This window comes from Camellia sinensis, chromosome 2 (assembly GCF_055761805.1).
Source record: "Camellia sinensis isolate YWXY chromosome 2, ASM5576180v1, whole genome shotgun sequence".
Taxonomy (NCBI): Eukaryota; Viridiplantae; Streptophyta; class Magnoliopsida; order Ericales; family Theaceae; genus Camellia; species Camellia sinensis.
Window position 1 is genome coordinate 111,693,784 of NC_138962.1, and position 5,447 is coordinate 111,699,230.

At 35.4% G+C, this 5,447-nt stretch overlaps 1 long non-coding RNA gene across 2 annotated transcripts; it reads left to right on the top strand.

The window, feature by feature from the left end:
- The first annotated feature begins 1,952 nt into the window (after positions 1–1,952).
- LOC114265252 (uncharacterized) lies at positions 1,953–5,025 on the top strand. Of its 2 annotated transcripts, XR_014360423.1 has the most exons (6): positions 1,953–2,205; positions 2,386–2,517; positions 2,603–2,696; positions 3,772–3,837; positions 4,503–4,583; positions 4,662–5,025. It is a non-coding gene; the product is annotated as an uncharacterized LOC114265252 (long non-coding RNA). The 2 variants fall into 2 exon arrangements; XR_014360422.1 differs by lacking the exons at positions 4,503–4,583; positions 4,662–5,025 and having other exon boundaries at positions 3,772–4,472.
- Positions 5,026–5,447: the final 422 nt, after the last annotated feature.

A 5,447-nucleotide genomic window follows, 5' to 3' on the forward strand; every position in this document is an offset into this window, starting at 1 on the left:
TATATATGAATAGATTGACAAATTTTGTTTTACAGTCAAGGTCTCTCTCTCATTCTTTATTTGTTTTACATACATGTTTATATGCGTTTGTTCAAATTGTTTTGTTTGGATTTTGAGAAAGGGACTGAAGTTTACAACAAATACAAAAAAAAAGGTATGGAATCTTTCAATCACTCCATTTTTTGGGGGGCTTTTGCTTTTTGTCTCTAAAAGTATATAATAACCGAAATAATCTCTTTATATTTGTGTAAACTTTTCAGTTAACTATGAAATACACTCATAAAGTTTTAAGTTTTTACTTCAATTTTACATTTTCACTCATCTTTTATGTTTTCATCTGTGTTGGGTGGGTTCTGTCACAGAGTTGAACTTTGTGTGTCTATATTTTATTCTCATTGAGAAAGTTACCTGCATAATCTGCATCAATGCATTGGGATCAACTTCACAATGTATGCTTAATGCCTTAACCTGAACAACAAATTATTTAAATGGTCTCAAAAGTGGAAATCTGCGTCTTGCCTATTGCTGCTATTTTATAAAAGGATCCTAATATTGCTATTCAATTTTCTGTGGCATAATTTATTACAGATTTTTTACCATACTAAGCTGCCTTAACAGCTGATTGTAAAAATATTTGACTAGTACAAGTCGAAAATTTTCTTGTGAAGTTTATTTGTTGCTTGACTGCCACAATAAGCACTCAGTTGATGAAGATATTTGTGAATCTTTTAATATATTGGTCTCAGCCTCAAGCTTAAAGGTTACAAAGGAGCTAGATCTGAATTTCTAATTTTGTGTTTGGTTCTACTTTCAAGTACTAAAGCAGCTACTTAGGCCAAGCTATTCTAACCTAGCTTCTAAATTTCTGCATCATTAGATGTCATATAGTTATTGGTTTTTCTTACTTTCCTGTTTCTTTTCATTGTATTTTGGTTCCTATCCTTTTGCTGACTTAATTTTTTGATTTACTCAGATTAAAATGACTGTTGTGCTTGGAGAAGTGTTGGCCGAGATGAGTATTCCCTAGTGGAAGCCCTGAAACAGGGGAAAATCAGTAAACCTGTGGTTGCTTGGGTCAGTGGAACTTGTGCACGTCTCTTCAAGTCAGAAGTACAATTTGGTCATGCGGTGAGCTACTGCTAAATTTCCTTGGATATAATTTTTGTTTATTTATTTTATTTTATTTTTGGTGTTATTTTCTAATTTTGCTCAACGTTGCTTAAATTAGGGAGCCAAAAGTGGTGGTGAGATGGAGTCTGCACAAGCCAAGAATCAAGCACTTCACGATGCTGGAGCTGTTGTCCCAACTTCATTTGAAGCATTTGAAACTGTGATAAAAGAAACATTTGAGAAGCTGGTAAGCTGTTGCACATCTCATACCCATTACTGCCATTATGTAGGCATTCCTCACTACCACCAGTTTTAGTAAATCATTTGCTTACAATTTGCTTAGGTTGAGGGGGGCAATGTTACTCTTACAAAGGAAGTTTAAGCCTTCACAAATCCCTGAGGATCTTAATACTGCTATTAAGAGTGGAAAAGTCCGAGCTCCAACTCATATTATATCCACCATATCTGATGACCGAGGTATGATATATGCTATATATGTTGTGTATGGGTTTAGGGTTTTCTTTCTCTTATAGATTTAGGTGCCATAACTGCTGTAACAATATAGAGAATTAATGCAATATTAATCTTTTGTTGTTAAACTCACACCATCTAGGATACCGGGAGGACAGCAGTCCTGAATTTCTGCTTCAAACTGGAAATAAACTCTGCTAAATCTGTCTTTTTATCTCTGTTTGCAGGAGAAGAGCCATGATCTGCTGGTATCCCAATGTCTTCCATTGTTGAACAGGGTTATGTTGTGGGTGATGTCATTTCCCTGTTGTGGTTCAAACGCAGCCTTCCCCCTTACTGCACAAGGTTCATTGAGGTCTGAATCACTTATTAATGGCTATAACCCTTCTATTGGATGTGTGTAGCTTCAGGACAATTCAATCTGTATAGGACACTCGAGGATGATTAGTGCTCTTGGTTCATGGGATATACATTTTTGAGTTGTGGCTCTAATTTTGTAATGTTGAATATTTCAGGTCCTAGTAGCTTTGACATCTTTTGAAGGCCATTCAAAAGCTACCATGCTTCTAATATTTAACAATGCAGCACAAGGAATCCTATCCTCATTTGTCTTCAAATATGCAGGTTTGATTACTTTCCTTAGTAGTTTGAGGTCTTCTTTCTATGCATCAACATTCAGATGCTGTTCTGCTCATTTGAGACTTTAAGAATTATATTTGTTATTGTTCAATATGCACCATTACACGAGTTATTGCATGGGGAATTTTCTTAGTTGCAATCTGACATTTTGTTTGATGTGACCAGATACAATCTTGAAGAAGTATTTATCAACTGTTGCCACAATATTCATAGGCATAGCATCCGCTGCATTATTTGGCCACTCTGACTATAAACTTTATGTTAGGAATTACAGTTGTTTTCATCTCAATACACCAGGTACTACAAGAAAGAGAAATATATTTTAATGATTACCATGTTATTTTCAGGCTTACCTTGTGTTTCATTTTCCCCCCCTTTGCAGTTCTTTTCTCCTCTTTCAAAGGTCAAAGATGAACAGCAAAATGGTGTAGTGGAACTAAAGGATGGTGTGGTGGAACTAAAGGATGTTCAGGATGGTATTTGTTTCTCCTCTTTAAAAACCTACCCTTAAATCCCCTCTACTCCTGTTTAAAGTGAATACACAGATGGCCTCTACAAGAAATGATTCTCACTCAAATTTAATGCCTTTGTTCTTATCTTTTATCTCACCCTCCCATTTTCTCCCTCGCTGTACCTGGACTATGGATTTTGTGGTGTGCCTTTCACCTGATTCAATGAGGCCTCCTGAATCTGATGAGTAGTTCATGGATAACGTCTATATAAGTAGTTCCCCATGCTCATTTTTGTGGTAAATTAAGAATTTTAGAGGGACATATTTACTCAGCAATTATGCTGGTATGACTTTGATGTTGAAGTGCAAAATCCTCAAGAGCTGTGTTCTTCAGATAGCAGAGGGGCTGCAGAGTGGGACTGGTAAGGTGTGGTGGGGGTTAACCTGAGACAGTGAACTCGGCTGTGGCGTTGGCATCCTTCCCTTGTGATTATCCTTGTCGAGAGCGAGTTCAAGCATTACCTTCTCAAACAAATCATGGTTTTTATTGAATTTAGGTAGAGTAATTACAGTCTTGCAAATTTGCAGGGCACCATCAAATATATTTCAATCACTTTTAAGGGTATAAAAGCAAATTTGTTGATGAATATGGGAGGTCTGATGCTTCTTATTTGAATAATTTTTTCTTTTACTTTTTTTTAGTACTTAAATATGATGTTTTGTCACGATGGGAACTGTTAAACATAGTCATTGGTTGTCTATCTATTGTTTCTGCTGGATATCAAGAAAATGTATTCAACAATTCAGTGTATAAAAACTTTAGAAGAAAGTTCCTATGTCCATTCACATAACTGGAATGGCTGAATGGAAGCAATTGTACCTTTCTAATGATTGAGACCAAGTTGTCAAATAATGTGTCGTGTTGCGTGCCCTTTCTTATTTTATTTTTTATTTTTTTTGTATTGCATATCATAATTCTTTTACATCTTGAAAATTGGTAAACATGGATAGGCAACCTTACATTTATCATGCCTTGTAAACTGCTATATGCCTATGACATAGTTTTTCAATTTCGAACCTGGCTCTGATTTTCTTTGCAGGATGTGGATGAGAAACTTTTGTATGATACTTTCAGTGCATTTGGAGTCATTGTTACAAATCCCAAGGTCAAACTTCTTTTCTCTTGCTCCCGTATAGTTGTGTTGTTTGTTTCTTATTGATATATATAATAGAACTGAGGACATGCACAGCTCTTCCATCCTTAAAATCTTATCGCTATGTTTTCATTCGTGCATATTATTATTTTTAGTCCTTTGGTTATGAAACTCAGTTTACATTATAGAGATTGTTCTTTGTTTTGCCTGTGTGCGCTTTCTTGTCATAGGTTCTTTGACTAGGGCATGAACAAATTGACAATGTTTTAATTTTTTTGGTATGGACTGACACAGTAGTTTGAGATAATATGTGGATTAAGAGGATTAGCCTTTACCATTTTCTGTTGGATTGGGGGAACGGGTAACGTAGGTATATTAGACAGTTGAGAACTTGAACGTTAAGAGAAACAAGAAGACAATAGGAGGAAAATTCTTGTCAGTTGCATCCAAATTCGTAGGCGCGCGCGCACACACACACTAAAGAAAGTACGTGCAGATTTTCAGTCACGAATTGAGATTTTGGAATCTCAATTGCAAGCTGTGGGCGTTCCCGTTGCACCAGCTATTGCACCCTCGAACCCAGTACATAGGCAGTAGGTATTTTCATTATTTTTACTAGTTATTACTTTAAATTGTCCAGGGCTACTATACAATTTTAGCCTCTTATTCAATGATAGGTTGTTGATTCACTTAGTAGTTGTCCCACTATTTGGCCAATGTCACATCAACAACAATCTCATGCATTTTCATCCCAAGAGGTGAGCAATCATTTAATCAAAGTTTTTTTGACAATACAATATCTTATTAATTACAATACTTGTCCTTATTAAATATAGGTTCACCTTTCAAAGAAAGGGTAGAAGAAGAAGAAGAAGAACTAACAAGGTAAAAGTACTAAACATCACTAGTTTTTCATTTCTCACTTTTCTAATTCTATTAAGACATGATGTGATTTGGTGTTGGAAATTAGTATTTTGTCATGGACCTGACTAGCCATTGTGTAGTTGGTTAGAACATTACGAGTCTAGTATGTAGACCTGACGAGTCTTCACATGAATTCTGTAAGTGGGTTAATTTATAATGTCCTATTACATCATGGTTCTGTCTGCTTGACCCTTCCATATTGAATGGAGACCCTTACCTCATGGTTAAGTTACAATTCTTTTTTGTTGGCAATCAAAAAAAAAAAAAAAAAAGAAAACAAAACAAAAAAAGAAAAAGAAAAAAGAATAGGCCTTATTGATTCTACATGTTCAATTTGAAAGTTGAGGATCTTGTTTAATATGTGTTTTGCAGGTTGTTTTTGACTTTGTTTTACTGCTGGGACATTTGTTGCTATTTTGGGAACAGTCGGAGCTGATTTTTTTGTTGAATTAATGGGTTCTTTTTAGGGTTTTTTGTATTTTTTTCTGCTGCCCTATTCTAGAACTTATATTCTACAGGAGAGAGAGAGAGAGAGAGAGAGAGAGAGAGAGAGAGAGTCAATTTGTATTTTTTTTTTCAGCACTCAATTAAGAATTTGTATGTGTGGAGATCATATGATATGCTTGTTTTAATTCCTCTGGTTTTCGGCATTTCTTGTGGATATGTATGTTGGGTGAATGTCAATGTTAAGTTGGGAG